The sequence below is a fragment of the Pituophis catenifer genome, unplaced genomic scaffold (assembly GCF_029215685.1).
Source record: "Pituophis catenifer annectens isolate HBS135680 unplaced genomic scaffold, rPitCat1.0.hap2 SCAF_6, whole genome shotgun sequence".
Classification (NCBI taxonomy): Eukaryota; Metazoa; Chordata; class Lepidosauria; order Squamata; family Colubridae; genus Pituophis; species Pituophis catenifer.
In genome coordinates this window covers 48,990,922-49,016,544 of record NW_027256886.1, presented here as the reverse complement: position 1 = coordinate 49,016,544, position 25,623 = coordinate 48,990,922, and the positions used below count along the sequence as shown (strand labels likewise).

The 25,623-nt window shown below is 41.4% G+C and overlaps 1 protein-coding gene across 5 annotated transcripts in view; it reads right to left on the bottom strand.

Moving 5' to 3' along the window:
* SHOC2 (SHOC2 leucine rich repeat scaffold protein) overlaps positions 1-25,623 on the bottom strand; it is a 77,119-nt gene that overhangs the window by 36,110 nt on the left and 15,386 nt on the right. Inside the window, exon 1 of one of the 5 annotated variants that reach the window (XM_070945032.1) lies at positions 3,875-3,932. The exons of the other annotated variants lie outside the window; for them this stretch is intronic. The gene's annotated coding sequence lies outside the window, so the exon portion shown is untranslated. Of the gene's footprint in view, positions 1-3,874; positions 3,933-25,623 lie in introns of those variants that run through there. 5 annotated transcript variants of the gene reach the window in all.

Below are 25,623 nucleotides of genomic sequence, written 5' to 3'. Positions count from 1 at the left end.
AAAGAACATATAAGAGTTGGAAAACATTATTATTGTAGCATGAAGTCACAGGTATTTTTCCAGTATTGTTCTAGAGGCAATTTTAATGTATAAATGTCCAAATAATTTCTGTTACTATTGTAAAGTTGAGAAATGTTTTTTAAAAACACAGAACAATAAGCGCTCCTAAATGATTCTTATCTAAAATTATTATTTGAAGTAACAAACACAGTTAAAATCCCTTTACAATAAAAACATATTCAATCAGTAACAGACATTTAAAAGACCCATAAATAGACATGCACTCTGCCAAATATTGTCATTTAAAATTTAGAATTTAAATTTCATTTTTTTAAAAAAAATAAGATTGCAACATACAAAAGTGCAATATTTGAATTCCTGACTACATAATTTTGCTATGTAAAGATGCAAAGATCATGAGAAGAATCACAACTTTATAAGAGATATTGTAACTAAAGAGAGGAATGCCTAGCCATTTGTTTATAAATAAATAGTTCTTCCTTACAAAAATACTGAACACAATAAAATTTGAATATACAGTTTCAAGAAAAAGTATGTGAACCCCTTGGGATTACGTGGAGTTTTGCATGAATTGGTCATAAAATGTGCTCTGAACTTCATCTAAGTCACAACAATAGAAAAACACAGTCTGCTTAAAATAATACTACACAAACATTAGCTGTTGCCATGGTTTAATTGAATATAACATGTAAACAATCACAGTGCAGGGAGGAAAAAGTAAGTGAGCCAGGAGTGAGCCAACCTTGACTCCAATCAGTATGATGATATTGGATGTGTTGCCGACAGCTGTCCTGCCCTTTAAAAACACACACCTGTTTTGTGTTTACTGGTTTCAAGAAGCACTGTCTGATGTGAACCATGCCTCGCAGAAAAGAGCTCTCAGAAGACCTACGATCAAGAATTATTGACTTGCATGAAGCTGGAAAGGGTTACAAAAGTATCTCCAAAAGTTTTGATGTTCATGTGTCCACGGTAAGACAGACTGTCTACAAATGGGAGAAGTTTAGCACTGTTGCTACTCTCCCTAGGTGTGGTCGTCCTGTAAAAATGACTGCAAGAGCACAGCACAGAATGCTTCATGAGGTAAAGAAGAGTCCTAGAATGTCAGCTAAAGACTTACAGAAATCTCTGGCACATGCTAACATTTTTGTTGACACATCTACAATTAAGGAAAACATTAAACAAGAATGGAGTACATGGGAGGACACCACGGAGGAAGCCATTGCTGTCCAAAAAAAATATTGCAGCACGTTTGAAGTTTGCAAAAGAACACCTGGATGTTCCACAGCACTACTGGCAAAATATACTGTGGACAGATGAAATCAAAATTGAGTTGTTTGAGAAGAACACACAACACTATGTGTGGAGAAAAAAAGGCACAGCACACCAACATAAGAACCTCATCCCCATTGTAAAACATGGCGGAGGGAGCATCATAGTTTGGGGTTGCTTTGCTGCCTCAGGGCCTAGACGGATTGCTGTCATTGATGGGAAAATGAATTCCAGAGTTTATCAAGACATTTTGCAGGAAAACGTACGACCATCTGTCCGCCAACTGAAGCTCCGCAGAGGATGGGTGATGCAACAGGACAATGACCCAAAGCATACAAGTAATTCAACAAAAAAATGGCTTCAACAGCACAGAATACGCCTTCTGGAATGGCCCAGTCAGAGTCCTGACCTCAACCCGATTGAAATGCTGTGGCATGACCTTAAAAGAGCGATTCACACCAGACATCCCAAGAATATTGCTACACTGAAACAGTTTTGTGAAGAGGAGTGGTCCAAAATTACTCCAGATTGTTGTGCAGGTCTGATCTGCAACTACAGGAAACGTTTGGTTGAGGTTATTGCTGCCAAAGGAGGGTCAACCAGTTATTAAGTCCAAAGGTTCACATACTTTTTCCTCCCTGCACTGTGATTGTTTACATGTTATGTTCAATTAAACCATGGCAACATCTAATGTTTGTGTAGTATTATTTTAAGCAGACTGTGTTTTTCTATTGTTGTGACTTAGATGAAGTTCAGAGCACATTTTATGACCAATTCATGAAAAACTCCACATAATCCCAAGGGGTTCACATACTTTTTCTTGCAACTGTAATTGAAGCAAGCATGTTTGCAGGCTTTTTATTATGAAATTTATTACTACATGAAATGGTGAGCGTGAAAATGATTCAAATTCAGTTACAAATTAGGCTTATATTTGTTTCCCTGGATAAAAAAAACTGCGGAATGAATTGTTTTGAATAAACCTATCCAAAAAATAAAGATACATGAGAGAGGGCAATGTTAGTACAGTAAACAAGGAGTTTTAGTAATGATATTTTTAAAAGTTGAATACTGAGTATTATAATGCACGATTTAAAAATGCCAATCAGCTTCAGTATGTTTGAAATAGAATTTTAAAGGCATTTTTTTTTCTACAACCTCTTCAGCCGAAGAGGTTGCAGAAAAAAGTGCTTTTAGAAGCCTCTGACAATCCCAGCTGAGCTGCGCAATCATAAGAGGCTTTTTTTTTTAACTTTTAAAAGCATTTTAGAGGTTGTAGAAAAAATGCTTTTAAAAGTAAAAAAAAAAGCCTCTGATAATCATGCGGCTCAGCTGGGCATGGGGGGGCAGAGATTTTTGCTAGCGGTTCTCCGAACTACCCGCCACCATCGCTACCAGATAGGGCGATCAGGTCTGAACTGGGAGCATTTCACCCCTGGTTAAATGTGAATATCATTCTGCAATCAAAAGAACTCTGAAATGATCTAGGAACTAATCTAACCTTTCTCAATCATTAATAATGGTTAAGCAATGAAAGATGTAATAAATACAATGTTGATGACAGGTGTCCATCCAGGTCTTGATTGCATGCTGCCTCCTGTCCTTTCACTTGTTCAAACAGCTCTTACCCTAAGGATATCTCTTCCGGCGTTTAGCTAAATATTAGTTTCCTGCCATTTCTTTTAAGATTCTTTTATCGTTTTCTTATTTACTGTCACCAAGTCAGACTCCTCTATCCTTTATTATGCATATCTGCACACTTCTCCTTGTATGTGTTCCTCTGCACAAATTGCAGACATGCTGATTCCATCCAGATTTGGGTCTCCTGATTTTTTTTTTTCTAAAATGGAATCAAAAGCATTTATAACAATGTTTAACTGAAACTTCTCAGCAGTTTGGTCCATTAATGAGCACTCAATGTCTACAGCTGCTCAATGGCACAGAATCAGTTTTCTTCAATCACACTTAGTTCTCTCTATTTTTATTCTCTACAAGTCAACAGCATGTTGGAAATTAATTATGTAAAAGGGTCAGAATTCTGTCATCCATCTGTCTATCCAAGATATACTGATGAGAGAAATACAAAGGGTTCACAGACTTTCATTATTACCCTTTGAAATTTGAACAGAACAGGACCACTTGAGGGGGGGTGGGCAGCCACTAAAAGAAAAATCACATTAAAAAATGGACCAGATTCAGTTATCACCTTTGTTTTTATCATCAATTCAATATTTTTAAATTATTCACTGCTCAAAGTCATTTGAATATGTTAGCCTATAAATGTGATTTATAAATAAATAAACCCTAGACAAAAAATAAGTACTAATTCTTCAAAAGCCGATAGGAGAGGTATTTGAGCAGAACCTTAGAATATTATTTATTGTGCATACTTCCCCTACCAATATAAGCTGCAAAAATCTATAAATGTTATATAGTTGTGATTTATCAAAACAACCCATTCCTGGATGCTGTTTCTACCACTATGGAGAAAGCTTGACAATAAACACCATTTAAACACAAATATATGCTATTTGACAGGAAAAAATTCTATTTGTTATCTGAGAATGGACGTTGGTCTTACCTGATACGTCCGTTCTCGTTGTAGGGAAACGTCTGTCACTTTGGGGGTTGACAGTTCCATGCAGCATGTGACCGAGTCCTATAAATTAACATAGCTCCGCCCTCTTGGCCCAGTGTTTCGGCAAGGGCGTTGTGTAGACTGACATGTCTCCCTAGAACGAGAAAGAATTAGTACCCCTCCCACCCCTTAGACCCATCAGGGAGGGCGTGACAGACGTTTCCCTACAACGAGAACGGACATATCAGGTAAGACCAATGTCCATTATCCGTAATGAGGGAAACGGCTGTCACTTTGGGGACATACCAGAGCTGAATGTCCTCCAGGGCGGGAGAAAGAAAAACCGGATCTGCCGAAGTCATGGGCGATGAACTGCCTGCAGGACCCGGCGGCCGAAAGCAGCGTCCAATGAGGCAAAGATATCCATCCGATAGTGCCTGATGAACTGCGTGAGAGATGTCCAAGTGGCCACACGACAGACTTCTTCCAATGGAGCGCGGGTAGCCCAGGCTGCGGAAGTTGCTGCACTCCGGGTGGAATGCGCTGTAATCCGAGGGGGAATCGGCAGACAGAGACGCTGGTAAGCCGTCGCGATGGTGGCTCGAATCCAACGGCCCAGAGTAGGTCCAGAGACCCGAGTGCCAATGGAATCCAACTGGAACAATATAAACAGGGCTTCCATCTTACGGAAGGAGCTTGTCCACGAAATATAAATCCAGAGGGCTCGTCGTACATCCAGAGTATGCCAGGAACGTTCGAGGCGATGAGACGGACGGGAACAGAAGTTAGGGAGGACCAATTCTTGAGTCCGATGAAAAAGGGAGTTCACTTTGGGTAGAAAAGCCGGATCAAGGCGGAGAACCACTCTGTCCTTGTGGAAAATACAAAGGTCCTGGCGAATGGAGAGAGCCCCCAACTCTGAAATACGACGAGCCGAGGTGATCGCCACCAAGAACAACACTTTGAATGACAGAAAACACAAAGAAACCTCGCGGAGAGGCTCAAACGGAGAGTCAATAAGAGCCCGAAGGACGGAGTTCAAATTCCAGGTAGGAAACAGGTGGACTACCGGAGGTCGCAAATTAGTTTCTCCACGCATGAAAGTTCTGATGAGCAGATGATGGGCGAGAGAGTCTTTAGAGCCACACGTTAAGACTGTAGAAAGAGCAGCCACCTGCCGGCGCAGGGTAGACGGAGCCAACCCAGCATCAAAACCCTCCAGAAGAAAGGAAAGGACCACAATGACAGAAGCAGTCAGGGGATCCACCGTGTTCCGCCTACACCAGGAGGAAAATGCGGCCCATGTCGCCTCATAGATGTGCGTGGTAGAACCGCGGCGAGCAGCCTGCATAATGGAGATGGCTCGCGGGGGAACGCAGGCATCGGTTAGAAGGCGCCGCTCAGCCTCCAAGCGGTCAATTGGAGGCCCGACGGATCCGGATGCTGGAGCGCCCCCTGGGAAAGAGAGAGAGAGGCCTGAGAAATGCGCCAGGGAGCTGCTACCGACAGGGAGCGAAGATCTGCATACCACAGTTGACGGGGCCAATGCGGGGCAATGAGAATCAGTTCTGCCCTCTCTTCCAGGAGTTTCCGAATCACCTTCGCCAGAAGGGGCAGAAGCGGGAACGCGTAGAGGAGGCCGGACGGCCAGGGACTGCGGAGGGCGTTTGTGGCTTCCGCCCGAGGGTCTGGATAACGGGAGAAGAACCGAGGAACCCGGCGGTTCGATGAGGAGGCGAATAAATCGACAACAGGCGTCCCAAACCTGCCGACGATCTTCTGAAATAGGGCCTGTGGAATGCTCCTTTCTCCGGGGTCCAGGACGTGGCGACTGAGGGCATCCGCCTGAACGTTTAAGGCCCCCGAGATGTAGTCTGCCCTGAGGAACCGGAGGTGACGTTCGGCCCATAAGCCCAGACGCAGAGATTCCATTAGAAGCAATCGGGAACGAGTGCCCCCCTGCCTGTTGATATGGGCCTTTGGGGAAATGTTGTCCGTTAGGACAAGGAGGTCCTTGCCCTCCACGAGATGCTGAAAACGAAGGAGAGCTAGACGGACCGCTCGCAGCTCCAAAAAATTGATGTTGTTCCGATGTTCTCGCACCGTCCAAAGGCCCTGGGCCTGATGGTGAAGAAGATGGGCCCCCCAGCCCAGAAGGCTGGCATCCGTCACCAGCGACAGGCAGTGAGGTTCGCGAAAGAAGCTTCCTCTTGCGATGGCGTCTGAAGTCCACCACCGAAGGGACGCGGAAACTTGTGGGGACAGCCGAAGGAGGACGAGAGAGGAACTGCGGCCGGCTCGTTGGTGAGGGAGCAGAAACCACTGGAGCTGTCTGCTGTGTAATTGAGACCAGGGAACTATTCCAAAGGTGGAGACCATTTTGCCCAACAAACAGGAAAGCTTTAGCACCGAGCAAGAACCCTCCCCCAAACACTGAGAAGCCAGTGAAGAAACACTGATCTGGCGCTCCGGGGAGAGGAAAACTATAGAAGAAACCGTGTCAATAGAAGCCACCAAGTGGATAATACGGGGACCAGGATTAAGCTGGCTCTTGTCCCAATTAATCGAGAAGCCATGTGCCTGCAATATGGACAGGACAGAAGATAAATCCCGTTGGGCCGAAGGGGAAGAAGAGGACAGTACCAAAATGTCGTCTAAATAAAATTGCAAACGTATAGAAAGGGTCCGAATATGCCCAATGAGGACGGCCATGATCTTAGTGAAGACCCTCGGAGCAGAGGACAGCCCGAAGGGAAGAGCGCTATACTGGTAATGTCCCAAAAAACTAAAATGGAGATACTGACGGTGGGAAGGAGCAATACGTATGTGAAGGTATGCATCGGTTAAATCTATAAAGGAGAGCCAATCCCCTGGGTGAATACACTCCAAAATGGTGGACAAAGAATGCATTTTGAACCGGCGGTAAGTAACGTACCGGTTCAAAGCCTTCAAATCTAAGATGGGACGCCAACCCCCCGAGGACTTCTTAACAAGAAACAAACGAGAATAAAAACCCTGGCCCCACTGCTCCCGAGGAACTTCCTGGACGGCCCTAATGTCCAAAAGATGGGAAATAGACGAAGATACTAAAGCCCTCTTAGCAACATCCCGGGAAACGGGACAGGGAAGAAAAACAGAATGAGGAGGGGAAAGGAACTCTAGATAAAGCCCCGACTTAATGGTAGACAGGACCCAGGCATTAGAGGTAGAAACCTCCCACTGATGGAGAAAAAGGGACAAGCGTCCCCCAATGGGAGCAGAATTAGCGGGATCTACGTTGGAAACGACCCTGCCCCCCGGAAGGAATGCTTAGGAAAGAACCTATTTCCCTGTCTAACCTGGGTATCCTGGGAGTGGGCTCTCGCAGGAAAGGGACGTTGGTAGCGGTGTTGGTAAGGACCAGAGTCGGGAGCACGAAAGGACTGGTTCCGTGGGAGAGCTGAAAAACGAGAATCAGAGCGTCTGGAAACCGAGGGAAGAATCTTACGTCGGTCTCTAGTCTCCACAAGTAGAGGTTCCAACGGTGGTCCAAACAAAGAGCCTGCAGTATAGGACGCGGAAGCCAACTGCCACTTGCTTCGCATGTCGGCATTCCAGTTGCGTAGCCACAGGAGGCGATGCGATGTCACGTTGGAACTTAGGGCTTTTGCCGCAAATCTAGTCGCATTTAGAGTGGCACCCGCTGAATACTCAAGGGCCGCTGAGATTTTGTTCAAATCCTGACGGGAACGCGCGTCGGTAGGCTGAATGCGGTCCTGAAGTTGTTTGATCCATAACAGCGCGGCTCTGTTGAAGAACGAGGCTGATGACGAGGCCTTGATGGCCCAGGCAGCCGCCTGGTGCCCCTTGACCAGGGTCTTCTCAGCCCTGCGATCTTCCGGATGCAAAGAGTCCTCCGGAGGACCAGCAGAATGAGAGGAATTGCAGAGAGCCACTATTGGGGCGTCCACCGGAGGAGGCTGCAACAAATCCGAAAGGGCGGGAGCAGAATTGTACAGTCTCTTGTCAAGGCTATTTGGACTAGGGCCAGCCCCTGGCAATTTCCACTGGCGTTGAAGTACATCTAAGAAAAGCTTGGGAGCCAGGATAGTCTCCGGGTCGACTGCAGGCTCCGCAAAGACAGCTGAAGCTGGATCGGGAATAACGGAATCCGGTGGAACAGAAGAAACATTGCCCAAACGAGTAGTCACTATGGCCTTGCGTAACAAAGAACGAAAAAGTTGCGGCTTGAAAAGCCCAATAAAAGGAGTCTGATCAGGAACCAGTCCCTCATCATCAGACAGGGCCGAATCAGGAACCTCATCCAACTCAGAGAAACGTGGTCAGGAGATGCCACAGAATCCGCCGGGTCTAGTTCGGATACAGAGTCTCCGGCTGGGTCCGGTTGATGATGTTGTAAAAGATGAGGTTCAGGAGCGGGGTTGCCCTGTTGTAGACATTGGGCAAGTCCTTGCTTAATGACCCTGGCTAGCATGAGCTCAAAGGCCTCTGGAATGGGTGGAGCAGACACCACGGGAGGAGCCAACGGGGCTGGATCGTCTCTGACTGTCCCTTGGGGAGCCTCAGGATCAGGAATTGTTTGAAACAGAGAGTCAGCACCAGGCAAATGTGGCGGTTCAGCCGAAATCGAACCATCTGGCGAAAGCTCCCGGGCGGCACTGGACATCAGAGATGGAGCGGGTGACCGAGCTCTTGAGGGAGCCACTGGAGTGCTAGGATTGGCCTGTTCAACGTGAGACTGGGCTTTGGTAAAGGCCTTTTCGATGGCCTTGTGGCGCCGCTGCTCATCCTTCGAAATTGCAGAGACAGGCTTGGTATTTTTGCCCCGATGGGATTTGGGCTGCTTAGGAGAGGGACCCTCCAATGGGTCATCTTGGGCAGGTCTCTTTGAAGCTCTGCTCGAATGATGTGAGGCAGACTGATGCCTAGCCGCCATTTTAGAAGAAGCCCCAGCAAAACAAAGTAGGTCAAAATGGCCGCTGACACTAATAACAATTAGCCGCCGCTGTCCTGAGACATAAAAAGGGCCAAACCCCAGCTCCGAAGTCTATAGCAACGATCGCTAGCTCAGCGATCCAGGCGGCAATAGGCAGATCGCTAGCTCAAGGCTATTACTGCGATCGCGGCTAAACTAAGCAATCCGGGCTGTCAGTCACTTCAAAAAAACGCCGCCAGCCGAAGGGCTGTTAAAGCGGCAACCGGGAGAGAGACGGAGAGCCGAAGCTGGGAATGAGGCTTGATCACAGACCAACAGGCCGAATAGCGATCCAGGAGCGCTCTCCTCACCGGTAAATAGCCACGCCAAGTTCAAAGAGTCTTACCCGATGGCTGGAGACTTCAGGCGAAAAGCGCGCGCAAAAGCACCGCCGCGCTCAACCCGATGGCTGAGGGGAGCGCGAGGCGACGAAACGCAGCGCTGACAATCGAGATAGCCAAAAAAAGCAAATAAAAAACAAGAAAAAAGGGAGTAAGAGTCCAAAAGTTGATAAACAGGAACAATTTAGGCTGCAGCAGGAGACAAAGGAAACAGCTACACAGGGAGACACGACCGGTCAGCATAGACCGAGTCGAAACACTGGGCCAAGAGGGCGGAGCTATGTTAATTTATAGGACTCGGTCACATGCTTCATGGAACTGTCGACCCCCAAAGTGACAGCCGTTTCCCTCATTACGGAGAATACTCTGCATAGGACCAGGCAATCTTATAAGTAGCTTGGTTCTATAACAATAAAGTCTTTAAAGAAAGGAAAAGAATTGCAATCACTAGCATACTAATGACAACCAGCTTAAACAAATAAATAATAAAAAGCATGAAAAACAAATTGAAACTTTCAGGATTTCTTCTCCAAAATCACTTTCTCTTTTGGAAATTGCCTATCAACTATTCTAAAGCTATTAGAGATGTCCAAAATGACAAGTTTGAGAAGTTTTCATTGGGTAAGTATATCTTTGACTTTGAACAAAGAAAAATTAATTGCAAACCTAAGAAATTAAAGAATTTGAAATAAAGAAAAAGTTCAAGGTTTTTTTTAAGGGTCCAGATAAATGTGGAGTACTGATTTTTACTATAAAATTCTGGAATTAACTATAATAAATAAATAACTTCTTGGGTTACTTTGGCCATCCTTATTATTGTAACAAAAAGAAAAATATTTGTAGCTCAGGGTTGAAATAAGGGGTCCTAGGTGCTCTATGAGCTTTGTTGTTTTCTTGCAAAAAAACAACCAAACTCAGACAGCATCAAGGATCCCTCAGTCGTAACAAAAGGTAAGTGATGATTTTAGAAAGTGGACACGAGAATAAACTAAAGATTAAGCAGAAGGAAAAAGAAACAAGCTTGGGACTTACAAAATTGCATAAAACTTTACAGCATCAGAAATATTAAGAGAGATTTTTGAAAACAGAGCAAGAAAGTAGGGTTTTTTATATTTTGTATTATTTTTAAAAATAAGTACAACAAACTAAATTAGAACAAATAAAATGAAATTTTAAGAAAAAAAAACTAAAAGAAAAGAAAACAGAAGAAACTAGGTAAAAAAAGAACAAGATATAAAGAAAGCTGTTAAAGACATAAAGAAGTGCAGTTTTAAGTACAACTGTTAGACTGCGGTACTGTCTCAAAATTAAAGAGATTATTTTAACTTCTCTCTCTGAAGTTACATCATGACAGTGAGGTGCTTCTGCTGAGCCTCCTTCTCGGTCAAATCCAATTTGAACTGAGCCAGCTGTTTTGCCAACTCTTTCTCTTGGTGACTGCTTAGCTCTAACAACTGCTTCCTGTTGGGGCCCTAAGGAGCCCGGATGGGGAGGCGAGAAGTGGCTGGCAGGGGAGGGGTGTGTAGAGGCCAGCTAGGTGCATCTCGACGTGAATGACATCGAGTTGATCATGCCCACCCAGTCCCATGACCACCTAGCCATGCCCACCCAGCAGGTCATTAGGCAGATCATATTAGTGGTCCGTGGGATTTAAAATTATGATTTTAGTGGTCCGAAAGGTTGGGGACCCCTGTTCTAGACAATTCCTGGTATCATGTACCAACCATACATCGTTTTATAAAAATTCTCTTTAAGAGAATTTGTAACAATGTAAATTTTAATCCTTTTAACTATATATAATCAAAATTCTTAGTCCACTTTAACAAACATGTTTACCTGTTCCTCCCGTTTTAAATTTGAACTACAATTACATATTTTAGCAATTCTATATTTATCATCAGTGCACAATTTTGGTTCAAATCTTATTTTGCTCCCCATATTCTTTTTGTCCAATTTGAATCTTTCTGATAAACGTAAGTGGGAAAATCATTGACAACGATTCTGCTATTAGTTGCTCTTTTGATTTAATCTTGAATTTTCCTTGATTTTTGAATAAGTTCTAGTACATCAACCATATGGAATTGAGCCACAAGTACAATATCAACACTGTCAGCAATAATGTTTGCTTCTAAGGCTATATTGTTTAAAAGGGTTTAATGAACAAATGATAGACATGGAACAAATTTTATCTGACAAGATGAAGAATGTGAAACTACAAATGTCAGGCCAAGAAATTATTTTGAAAAGGATAATTTACTGTTATCCTTATCCGAAACTGGCAAAGTTTAAAAACTAAAAAGGGAAATGTAAATGATAAACCATTTGTAACAAATGATCCGGAAAATGTTTTCTTACTAGATTTACAGAAGAGTCTTCAATGTATCTGTGTGATGGGATAAAGAATTGAAGAGACATCAAATCCTACATCATTTCATTAAATTAAAAACCAAGAGTGAAATATAAAGGAAGGAGTATGAAGCAGGTTTATTTAAAACATACATTTTATGGATTTGCTAGATATAAGGTATGAGATACGGAAGCAAGAGATATCTGTTTAATTGTATAGGGGTGAAGAATTGGAAGTATCTCTCTCTCTCTCTCTCTCTCTCACACACACACACACACACACACACACACACACACATATTCTTTCTAATCTTTTTTCTTCTGTTTTTCTTTCTTTCCTTTCTATTTCTTTTTGTATTTTTAGTTTGTACTAGTTTTTACTACTGCAATTAAAATTCTTAATAAAAATTATACTCTAAAAAAGGGATTTCTTCTACAAAATAGCAAAACCTGGCCTTACTTTCTGCATGCATCCAGAAAGAAAGAACTCCCATTGATCAAGTACTGTGATCAATGGTATCAAAAGTCCCAAGACAGTCAGAAGTAACATCATCACATTGTAATTCTTTCCAATGAAAAAAGGAATCAAATCCAGGTCTAATTTGCCTAGAAAGTGTCAAGCCAAATCATTCCATCCAAGTTGCATTGTCACTATCTAAGCCATTAACATAAATAAATTGAAAATACTGATTAATGCCCAATAGCTTTATAAACTGGCCAAGTCCAATAATCTTAGATTCTCAAACAGCTTCTTTTAAAGTAGATCTAAGTAACAGCAGAAAGAACCTTCTCCACTTTCTCATAGGGTAAATAATGAAACTGATCGAGACAAATAGTAGGAAATGGTTTTGTTGAAAGCAACATCAAACTTTGTACAAATCTGAGTGACTTCATCTGCAAAGAAACATGTAAACTGCTCTCAGTGGAGTTCAAATCATTTCAGATCATTGTCCTAAACTATTAGATGTTGGGCTACTTTCCTAAATTTCCTGGATGACAGGGAAGAAATATATTGTTTTTTCTCCTGATTGTAAGAGTAAAGGTGTTATGATAATGTCTCAATTTTTCTACGAGGAATTTTCTCTAGACTTGCTCCATATTCATTCAAGTTGCTTGCCATATTTTAGTGTCTGCAACTGCTATGAGTAACTCAAAGTGCTACATGTTCTAACATGGACTAGGAACATTGAACAGCACAGTAATAAACACCTGGAAGATGCTGTAATTTCTTATCAAGACCTAGGTGGTCAGCCACTTTGAAGAAAATATTCCCCATAGAACAGCCTACAATTCAACAGGATCTACGAGTTTCCTTATTTGGCCCTCACCCTATAGAGGAGTCCAGAACTCAAGAGATAGTGGTCGATCCAATGGGGGTCCTATGCATAATAGGAAAGAACTCAATCAAGATTATGATGTGCCTCATGGGTGGGTACCAAAATAGTCCAAGAAAAGCCTTTGGAAGCTATGAGATCCTGAACTGCATCTATTAAGATAGCCAAACATGAATGTGCCAACACCAATTTGAAGAACACCTGTTGCAAAAAGATAGCTTCCTTATTAACTATTGCAATATCCCCTCTCACTGATGTACCTAATAACTAGTTGATGATGTGAATCCAACTGCTCCCATCATGCCCTGCCAGGTCTCCGTAAGAGCTCAACATCTTAATTTACTAAAAAGTAAAAAAAAAAAAAGGAGGGGGGGATTCTTTTATTAGAGAAACATTTGACAGATCCTTGAACAGACACCGAAAACTAACTCCTGTAGTATAGAAAAGGGCTACAAAACTCATGCTCATTGACTACATTATTAAAACTCATAAAGTCAAATGAATCCTAATTCCCTCATTCTACTACATACTATACTAATTGAAAAGAAGCACCAAGTTTACTGGAGGAAGATATTAAACTTCCAGATCTTCTTAATACTACTCAGAAACTAAAACAAAATTAAACAAGTCAGTGATTGCAATCTCTAACTTAACAGCAAAAACTCATTTGCAATTAAACAGATTTGTATCTTTGTACTCGCTCATAAGTAGGTGTATTTGATCATTACCATATTTTCATTCTTTGTACTTGGACATTTATCTATAATTTGTATATTTTCATTGGAAAAACACCCAAGCATACTTCAAAAGCAATATTTTCACTATGTCAACATAATTTCCATTAAGTACAAAAAGAGATTAAGATTTGTATCTTGTCTGAAATGCATTTCAGCCCTTGGAATTTCATGACTTGCATAAATGTATATTACACAGGTTTTTCAACTAAAGCACACCACAACTTGCTACTCCACAGCATTACCAGCACAAATTGCGAAATAACTGTCTCAAGCCAAGTTCATTTCATGCATTTCTTCGACATAATGTAAGTTCCTAGGGCAATTCTTGCTGTCAGGCAGAACAATGGCACTGAATTAGAAGTCAGACTCTGCCTTCCTATTCCACAAGGAGGGAAAGCCATCAAGAATGAGAGTAATGCCCCTCTCCAACAAATATAATTTTTTTTGTAATGAAGTTGAACAGTAAAAAGTGTGATTCACACTTATGTTATAAAAATACTACGATTTCTAAAAAACATTACTTTAAAATTATGAGTATAATAAAAGTTTCTTTCTTTCTTTCTTTCTTTCTTTCTTTTTTTTTTTGAGAAGTTTCATTGGGAGGAGCCTTGCTGGCGCACCAGTTAAAATGAAGTATTGCAGGCTAAGTCTGGCCCCTGCCAGTTCGATCTTGACAGGCTCAAGGTTGATTCAGTCTTCCCATCCTTTCAAGGTCAGTAAAATGAGGATCCAGATTGTTGGACACAATATGCTGACATTTGTAAACCGCTTAGAGAGTGCTGTAAAGCACTATGGAGTGGTATAGAAGTCTAAGTGCTACTACTATTGCTTTCATATTCTGAGAGTTGCTTTGAATTGCGAGATGAGCAGCACGCAAATTTGATATAATTTTCAAATAATATATATTACCACATAAATCTGCTGATATTCTTTTTTTTTCTTTAGTATTTGACATTTATATCAAACCTAAAAGACATTACAGGTAGTCTTTGATTTATGGCCAGTCATTTAATGACCATTTGTAATCGCTATGGCCTTGGAACTGGTGCTTTACTAGCCACCATAAAATGTCACACTGAGGGTGCCCTTGTCACATTACTGCATTTGGGGCACTTGGCAATCTGTTTGCATTTACGACCGGTTGCCAAGTGCCCTATGATCATGTGATCACCATTTGCAATTTTCTCTGCCAGCTTCCTCAGAAAGTCAATAAGGAAAGCCAGAAGGGAAAGTTACAAGTAAAGGGGATACTGAATTTGAGGTCCATTCTTCCAGCACATCAAGAAATGTCCGTCCATCCCTCCATGCAGGGAGGGCAAATCCTTCCACGTCCTAAAGGACACCTTAAATCTGGCAAAAATGCTAACTAACAGCAGGGTTCTTGTGATCATTCTCCCCAGTAGGGTGGGGAGAGGCCCCAGGCCCTCTCTCTATTAGCCTGCTGAATGACTGCAACTGGAACAGCCAGGATTGCAACTCTTGAACAAAGCGGTCACATAGTATCTCATTTAACTACTGTTTCACTCAACAACCACGACAGTGGTTGTTTCAGTCCAACTGTGGTTGTAAGTGGAAGAATTACCTATATCTGTATGCAAGTTCTTAGTAATCCTTAAAATTCCATTACTTCAACCAATATCATAAATATATCTATGATAAATATATACTGATGTTTGGCAATGTTCTTCCTCATTTTGCATTTCATATGTTTCTTTCACACCACTTTCATTTCAATTCCGTTTCTTGTCAAAAATTCTAAAGAACTAGTATTTTTCAAACAAAATCTTTTGCACTTACAGCCTTTTTTTGAAGCTAAGTTATCCCTTCAGAATTCAAGAAACTAACAGCTTCATACATAGGCATTTCAACTCACTAAGTGAGCGAAGATGCTTATCACCATGGAGACCTTTGCACACTTTCCTATGTTCCCATCAGAACTAAAAGTAGCATTTTTATATATTTTCAATTACATTCTAATTAACCAGTTTCAAAAAGGGAAACACCACAGAATCATCATGGCAAAATAAATCTGTGCTTGTAACTCCATGTCCAGTTATTTTTGAGAAAATAAAAACAGGAGTTGTTCTGAATGATAGATTCTTTTATTAGATTCCTCTATATGTCTTCATTAACTCATTACATCATGGTTTACTAAATAATTGGATTTGCAAAACACTGACTAAAATTGTTTTTAGTTTGGTTTATATAACACATAGATGCACAAATTAGCCAAGCATGTAAGTCACTGATTAAACAAAGATTAGAAGGGACTAATATAGTTATGCTTAAAATAGTATGTGGTGCCTTCTCTTCATTGGCAACCACATCTAAGAACTTTAGTTAGCCTTCAATTTTCTCAACCATAATTATTTTGCAGTACCTCTGATTAAACATAGTAAATGTCCTTGTCAAACAACCAAATAAAAGTTCTTCATCATACAGAAACTAAGAGATTGGTCAGGGTGGATGTCATAGCTGTTCAGTGTGTGTTAACTGGGAGGAGGGAAACATTACAAACAGAACAGCACATACATTTTTGTGAAAAAGTGTTCAGCTCTTTTCTATTCTTAGAAATGAACATTACCAAATTATTATGGTGTTTTACAGAGAGAGAGAGGGAGGGAGGGAGGGGGGGCAGGCAGGCATAGTTTTTTTTTCTTTTCATTGCTTTTCCCCCAAGTGCTTGTCACCCGCGACTGATTTTGGATAGAGATAGAGAAGATAGAGAGACAGAGATAACAGCATGAAAAGAATACCATTCCTATCAATTTGGGGATATTTTGGCCAGTATACCACAAGCTCAGCAAAAGTCTAGTTTTACCCCAAGCATGTTCTCTGTGTTCCATGCAAATTAGAATCTTTAAACAAAAGACTACCTTGCAAACCAATCTTTTGCACCCCACATGCCATCAGTTTAAAGGCACACGAGGAAACTATAAGTTGAAAACACTGAAGTTCATATCACTATTCAGCCAAGAAGGTCACTGGATAAACATCTTTTTGTTGGTTATTCAAAGGGAAGGGATAAAATTGATTGACCTATTCTCACACGGCATAGCAAGGGTTCAGATAGGAAAAAAAAACATTAATACTGTGCAACCCTGCCATCTCATATCCTGGTAATCATAATTCTGAATTGTTTATATATTGAATATGCATAGCAGACATTCTTTTCTTTTCAAACATAGCCATAAGAGCTCTTGCTGAATAAACAAATGAATGCGGTAGCCAGGAGCATATTAATGGGGCAGTTTTATGGAAATCAAGCATTAATCTTTAGTGTTATAACGCTGGTTTTATTCAGATTTCCCAATTTTTAAATATAAAGTTTGTACACTGTTTTTTTATAATCTTAATCATTACCAGGCTACTGTTTGTTTAAAATTTAGTTTTCATGACCATTCTCTTAAAAACAAAAGTTAGGGAGAAGTTAAATACTAGGGGGAAAATATATCACTGACAACTATTCCACTGGATACAAACAACACAAACATATTAAAAACCAAACCTAACAAAATAGTGATATAGTGATTCTCAATAAAACAAACAATTCTTATTCATATAACAGAACATAGTTTTTCTGCAGCAATATATTATGGGAATGAATAAAGGGGAGGTATGAACACAAACTATATCAGGAGAATGCCAATATTCATAAAATATTTCACATATTTTACATACGACTGAGATTTCAAAAAGTATGTTATGTTAATTGAATAAAATGAAAACAGTAATATTAGACACAGGGGAGATAGAAAAAAATGAACATAAAGTTTTGTTTGTGTAAACATGAGAAAATAACCAAAAGCTAGGGCATGCGCAAACCAAGAAATTCTTATGTTTCAAACCTGGAACAAAACAATAATATTTTATGGGTTCTACTTAACTATTGTGAGTCAGCCATGATTTGACACAACTGAAATTTGGAATTCACTCTTTTCAACTGTTGTTGATGTCACACCTCACCTGCATAGTTCATACATGGTACATTTTGCAGATCCCTACTAAAAACCTAAAACAGAATTATGAAAATCTGAGAACAATTGCACTTTGGCACGTTAACTACTGAAAAAGTGGTTATTCTTTCCAAATTTATTTTGTTTCAATAGTTTATGTAGGTATTAAATTGCAAAAAAAAAAAAAAAAAAAAAACCTAATATTTATTGAATAAAGAAGTAGTCTAGAAATTCTGCCAATATTAAGATATAAAAATACTTTGACTTAAATTTAATCCAGTATTATCAAAGCTATGATGAATATTAGTTTTTTCCAGACATAATAATGGGTTACATTTAATGGTCCCATTCTGCTGATGGAACAATGTCCACCAGCAGAATGGATTCTCCCTCTTCCAGTTATTTGTTTATTTTATTTATTTATTTAGAAAAATTATATTGCCGCCTATCTGCACATGGTGATGCAAGGCGGTTTGCAGGACATAAAAACATAATATAAAAGAAATAAAAATAATAATAAATAATAATAATAAAATAATAACCCTATCACCACCTCGGCAACAACACACATTTATATCAGTCATTTAATGGGCTCCATTCCACTCTGGGTTCCCCATGCCCACGGGCAGAATATCTTCAGGGCTTTCCGAAAGAGTGTTAGAATGGGGCCCAGTCTAATTTTCGAAGGGATTATGTTCCAGAGGGAGGAAGCCATCACGGAGAAGGCCTTATTCTGGGTCCTGCCAGATATATCTCCTTAGGGGATGGGACCCACAACATTTCTTGCCTCCCTGCTCTAGTGGGTTGGGTAGATATGACTGGCAAGAGATGATCTCTCAGATAACCTAGTCCCAACCCATGACGGAAGGGCTTTAAAGTTAACAAACCAGCACCCTGAATTGCACCCGGAAACAAATCAGCAACCAATGCAGTTCCCGCAGGACAGGTAATACATGTGCACACCGAAATCTGCACAAAATCATGAGGGCTGCTGCATTTTGCATCAACTGGAACTTCCAGATGCTTTTCAAGGGCAGCCCCATGTAGAGCGTGTTGCAATAGTCAAGACAGAAGGTGACTAGGGCATAAGTGACCGTAAGTAGGGATTGTTGGTCCAGGAAAGGGCATAACTGGCATTGCAGAAGGGCATAACTGCAGTTGCAGAAAGGCATTCCTGGCCATGACTGCCACCTGCTCTTCAAGCATGAGTCACAAGTCCAGAAGAACCCCCAGATTACGTAATGGGTCTATTTGGGGCAGTGCCACCCCCCAAGACCAAAGGTGGCAATTCTCCATGGACCAAAGAACTCGAAACCCAAAGCCACTCGGTCTTGCCAGGGTTCAGTTTCAACCCATTGCTCTCCATCCAGCCAGTAACAGCCCCCAGGCACTGCAAGAAAGAGATCATGGCATTGCTTAACTCATCACGGGCTGAGATATACAGCTGATTATCATCAACATATTGATATCTCAGTCCATGGTGATGGATGATCTCACCCAATGGCTTCATGTAGATGTTGAATACGAGTGGAGAGAGTACCAAGCCCTGTGGGACCCTGCAAAGCAGTGGGCAAGGGCCAGATCTTTCGCCTATTAACACCAACTGAGAACCTCCACAGAGGAAGAAAATGCACCAGGATAGCACAGAGCCCCCTGCTCCCAACCTCCGAAGTTGCTCCAGAGGAATACCACAGTCGATGGTATTAAAAGCCGCCATTATTTATGACCACTAAAGCAGAGCATAAACCAGGATTGGGTGAAAAAGAAAGCAAGATCCATTGCCACATAGAAATTTGCTCATACAACAATGGATATAGATCAAAACATAAGAAATGAATTTTCAATTTAAACAACTTATAATAAAAGATCTGAAAAAATGGAAATCTGTTATGAAAGTATGCTTAGCACACTAATAAATCAAAACAGAATGGAAGCTTGCCAGAAGAAGCAAAAAGAAAAATAAAAAAAAAAGAAAGAAAAATTACTATCCTAAAATGCTACCTAAACAAATAAAGATGGCATAATCCTTATAAACAATTTAATACATTTGATATAATACATTTGATTACTCTGCCACATTCTAGCCTTACATGAAGGGCAGCATCTGGATTGCTCAATTATGAAGTATCTTCATAAATTAAGCTTGTATTATTCACTCTGTGTTATTCATTAGTGCTAATTTCAGATTTTGACTGATGTAGAAAAGAATGAAGAAAATTTTGTACCATCTACATGCCAGGAACACACAAGTATTTTGACAGACATTTCAACTAAAAAGGTCCCAGAACATCACCTGAATGAATCCAATGTAGTGAAAAAATTGACAATCTATAAATTTTTAAAGAATTCTTATTATCAACATTTATAGATATGCAACAAGAAAAATCCAGTTACTTTTATACACTGGATTACAATATTATTTTCATCCACTTTGGGAAGATCACACTATGATCATTATTTCATGTTTGCATCTATACAACCACACTTTTTACCCAAAAATAATATTACAAGGAAAAAAAAGAGCTGGATAGTTGTCTTCAAAAGCTACATGTACCAGTAGTAGTCACACAAGTACTGTTGACGAACAATTGTAGCTAACACAAATACCACCTAAGGTGGGATGAAGTCATCATGTGTTATATAATGCTTCTATGATAGCCTGCATAAATAGCATCAAAACATTGGATTTGATACTTGCTTAGTGAGACACAGAAATTGTACATGTGATAAAAATTTTGAACTAAAGTAATGATGCTATTGGACAGAATCCAATAAAAACTGAAAATACATAATTATGGCTTTCATCCAAAAAATCAGATAACTAAAACTATATAGATTTACATATGACAGAATATATGTCATATGGGAAGTGCACTTAAGTGTAAAATTAATAATAGATGCCCAGTTAAAAGCTACTTCCCCAATTCATTTACCCAGCAAAGCGACTGCCTTTTTGAAAAGTTTCTATTGTTTTATGGTTTTCAGTATACAGATAGGTCTCAATTTATGGCCATAATGGAACCGACCCATTACAATGCTAAGTACAATGCTAATACATGACCCATTAGACATACAATTGATCTCAACAGGCTGAAGAGTAGCTTCCAATGTAGACTAAAAATCTAGTGTCATACATTTGAATGCCCATAAAGTAAAATTTTGCTTTTCCCAACTTTTTATAACAGATTGCTTACTTTCCATTTTCACACTGCATCTGGCCTTTATTTACAAATTGTTCTGTTTGTTCCCAGGTTCTTTGTTTCTCATGTTGCTCGTGCAGTCTTCATAAAGAGGACTTTTTATCATTTTTTTTTCAGTCTTCATAAATAGTATCAAAAGTATCTTTTACACGTACACCTTAAGGAGACTGCAGAATCAGAAGCTATACTTGCAGAACACTTGGGAGAGATTAACAACTCAGTATATATTTTGAGAAAACATGTTATTGCTTACAAGAATCTTTCAACTTGATTTATAATTGTATACCTGAAAAATTCTATTGAAACTCATTCCCAGTTAAAAGTGCAGAGGATTGGAGCCTAACATTTGTTGGTAGCAGATTCCAAACTAAATACAGAATTTTTTTACATAAACAAGAGCTATACACTAACTTGAAATCTTAGAAGTTAATGTCTGTTATTAAAGAACGAGAAGAAAAGAAAAGAGAAGAAAAAAGAAGAAAACCTGACCATGAAATCTGTCAGTTGCCCAAATCAATTTACTTTACAGATTGCAAAACATAATTAAGTTTTTCTTCTACTATAGCACGGGTATCAAACTCGCCGTGTCACATTGCCGTCACGTGACATTTCACAACATTTTTCCCATTCGCGGAGCTAGGGTGGGTGTAGCCCAGAGGTGGTATTCAGCCGGTTCGCACTAGTTGGACGAACCATTCGCAGAAATTTGAGTAGTTCACCAAACCGGTAGTGACCTCTGGCTGGCCACGCTCCTGAACCAGTTGCCAGGTCACCGCTCGCTCACCCTGGCCTCCCGATGCTCGCTCGCCCCGCCCACGTGTTCGTTGCTGCCTGCCCGCCCACCCCAACCAGCCACTACTTGCAGAATCTAGCCACATACTTCTACTATTACAGGCAAAGGTAAGGCTAAAGGGCACGGGCCAGCAGGTGGGCAGGGGAGGGAGAGCTGGCGGAGGGGTAATACCAGCAGCGTGTGGACCAATGCACGCAGAGAGGGGAGCGTGCAGGAGATCGCGGCACCGGAGCTCTTCCCATGTATTTCCCCCAGCCCACCTGACCTGTGAGGGAAGTACGAGGGAGATCCTAACTGCAGTTTATTCGTGACCAACATTGGCCAGAAGAGGCAGGGAGAAAGGCCAATGGTGCTCATGAGCAAACGGAGGCTCCTAAGAGGGATCAAGCCTCCCCACTCACAACATCTTCACCTGTGGGCATCGCTGGCAGCCACTTCCTGCGTCAGGAGCACCATGCTCACGAGTAAATGTGCTCACGAGTAAACTGCAGATTAGAGGCAGCCAGCAGATCGATGGCTTACTTGCTCTGCTGCTCGCTGCCTGCAGGCAGCGAAAGAAACCGCCACCTCCTGCCTCCATGCACGGACCTCCTGATGCAGGAAGCAGCTACCAGCAATACCCACAGGTGAAGATGTTGTGAGTGGGGAGGCTCTACCCCCCTTAGGAGCCGTGAAGTGCTTGCCATCCGTCTGCCACCCGCCAAACCTCCTCCCACCGCCCTTCTCTTCCTCCTCACCAGAAGCACTCGCAAATGATAAGACATCTGTTATTTTTGGAGAGACTGTGGGATTGCCCCCATCTGGTCTTCAGTACCTGGCTTGTTGGCCTCCGGACATCAGATTCCCACCACCCAACACCACTTTAGAGGTTCCTTCCCCCGCCCAATGGACAGAGGGAGGGAGGGAGGGGGAGAGAGAGAGAGAGAGGGAAGAGAAGGGGGAAGGGAAAGAGAGACAGACACAAAGAGAGGGGGAGAGGGAAAGAGAGAGAAGAGAGGGGGGAAGAGAAAGAGAGAGGGGGGAAAGGGAAAGAGAAACAGACAGGAAGAGGAGAGGAAAGAGAGACAAGAGACATAGAGAGAAGGGGAGGGAAAGGAAGACAAGAGACAGAGGGAGGGAAAGAGAAAGAGAGAGACAAGAGACAGAGAGAGAGGAAAAGAAAGAGACAAGACACAGAGAGAGAGAGAGAGAGAGATGAGATAAGTAAGAGGCGATAAGAGAGAGAGATGGAGAGATGAGAAATAGAGAGGGAGAAAGAGATAAGAGAGATAGGAAGAAAGAAAGAGAGATATGAGAGAGAAAAGAGAGAAAAAGAGAGGAGTTGACAAAGAGAGGGAGAAAGAGAGAGATGAAAGGGAAAGGGAGAGGGAGAAAAGAGAGAGAGACAGAGAGAGAGAGATACCTGTTTAAAAGAAAATAGAAAAATGGCTCTTTGAGTGTTTAAGGTTGCAGACCCGTGTTAGGCAAACACCATGGTCGTTAAGTGAACCTTGTGGTCATTAAGCGAACACTGTGGTTGTTAAACAAGTCCATTTTCCCCAATGGTCATTTTTTAAACGGAAACCAGAAGGCTGTCAAAACTCCAAAAACAGGTCAAGTAGCTCTGGGGAGGTCAGTCATAAATTTGAATACTTGCTAAGCAACCGGTCATTAAGCGAGGACCACTTGTATTTGGTTTGCCTTAAGGGTTCAGAGCTGTATGCAATCTGGTTTTATTTGACCCTTTGGGGGATTGCAAAAGGTCCGGATGCAGGAATCCTCGTACGGGGAACTAGGATCATGACCACCTAACCATACCCACCCAGTCACATGACCACCAAGTCACACCCAAAGAACCAATAGTAAAAAATTTTGAATACCACCACTGGTGTAGCCTGCATGTGATGCATCCGGCCTGGAGGCTGCCAGTAACAGTAACAGTAGCATAGTTGGAAGGGACCTTGGAGGTCATCTAGTCCAACCCCTGCTCACGCAGGAGACATGTATTAGGGATTCGAACTGCTGATCTTTCTGATCGACAAGCTCAGTGTCTTAGCAACTGAGCCACCTAGTCAGGCCAGTTTGACATACCTGTACTATAGGCATTTAGACATGTGGTTTTTAGATTCATGTAAGACTATTTTCAAAGGATTCTGATCTCTGCTGAACTTGACACCTGCTATGTCAAGAAAACCATCCTATTTCATATTTAGATAATCTGATACTTCAGATATTTGGGTCTACAAACCTCATAATCCTGAATATTGGCCATTCTCAAATATTATGGAAACCAAAATACTAAGGGCACTAGATTCCAGCTTTGACTTGTAGCCCCTCTCAGCTTCTCAAACGGGATTTCAGAGGCTGAAAAAAGTATCGGAAATGAAGCTTCAGAAAAGAAGCCCCCAAACAAAGCTTCAGAAAAAAAGCCTCCAAACAGAGCTTCAGAAAAGGAGCCCCCAAACAGAGCTTCAGAGGCTTTTTTTCTGAAGCTCTGTTTTCGGAGGCTTTCAGAGGCAGAAAAGAAAGTTTTTTTCTGAAACAGTTTCAGAAGTTTCAGAGGCAGAAAAAAAAAAGCAAAGCACAAAGCTCACAACCAAGGAACCTGTTGCTAAAATTCACCTCTGGAAACAGCTGATTGGGGTTATTCCAGGAAGCCGATCTACCCGCCAATCAGCTTTTTTCTTATTTACCTCCCCAAAAACTAAGGTGCGTCTTATATTCCGAAAAATACAGTAATTAATAAAATTGCCCTTTCCCAGAGTAAACACAATGGGGGTGGGGGGAATTTACCCCATTAGTCTAACATATAATAGACATTGTACATCATGGAGGTGTAACCCAAACTATCCCAAAGCCTGGAAGAAATACCAGTTTTTAAAAATTGTCTGAAGGCTTGCAGAATTTAGGTGATCCAAACCATGAGGATGTTATTCCAAAGGGAATTCAAGCCACAAGCACTGGCAGAAAAAATTCCTAAGTCTCATCAGATGCCCTTTTTTACAAGGGAGGCAAAAATAATGGGAGAGATGGACCCATAGATAGCCAGTTCCTTTCCTATGAAAAGCTTTGTGGGCGATAACTAACACATGAAATGAACACCTTGAAGCTCATTAGTAACCAAAACAGCTCATAGTAGACCATGAACTAAGATGAACCGATAATTACAGGCAGTGATCAACTTACAAAGGCCATTGGGATCAGAACTTCTATCCCTAAGTGATGCGGTCATAAAGTACAATATCATGTGACTGCATTGCTTAGCAATGGCAATTCCTGCAGTCCTCATTGTTGTTGTTAAGTGAAAATCGTGCTGTTAAGCAAGCATCTACTTGCAACTTCCTGCTGACTTACAACAACCAGTGAGTGGAGAAGCCAACAGTAAGTTGGAGGTCCAGGTGGCTTACAAGTGGACCAGCAGGCAGGTAAGTGATGGTTAATGGATGAAGGAAAAAAAGTTTCCATGGGTGGCCGGAGGAAGTATGGCATGAAAGCAGCGGGGCTTAGGGTGGCTTCTGCTCTGTGGGAGAAGATGCCCAAATGATGGGGAGATGCAGTGTGAGTGCAGCAAGACTGTGGGTGGATGCACAGATGAGAACATTTATCTGAGCAACTTGCAATCTTCCCTACTGGCTTCCCAGAAATCACATGATTGCAGGATATGTCAATGATTGTTATGTGCAGGCCAATTGCCAACCATCCAAATCATGATCACATGACCATAGGGATGCTAAGATGGCCAGAACATCAAAATCTAATTATAACCACCACTCATTCAGTGCCATTGTAATTTCAAACAGTGGTTGCTAACTGAGGACTACCTGTATTCGCAATGCTGTAGATTTGGAGTGGTCTTCAAGGACAGCCCTCCATAGAGCACATTGCAAAAGTTCAAATGCAAAGTGGTCATGGCATGAGTGACTATGTGAACAGACTTGCAGTCTGGGAAAGAGCACAATTAGAATATGAGATAAATCTATGTGTGAAAGTCTTCTTGTTGCCACCTCTTTTCAGCCAAGAGCTGTGAGTGGAAGAGGACTTCTAAAATGACATACCAGTTCTGTCTTCACCTAATATTAAAGAGACAATGA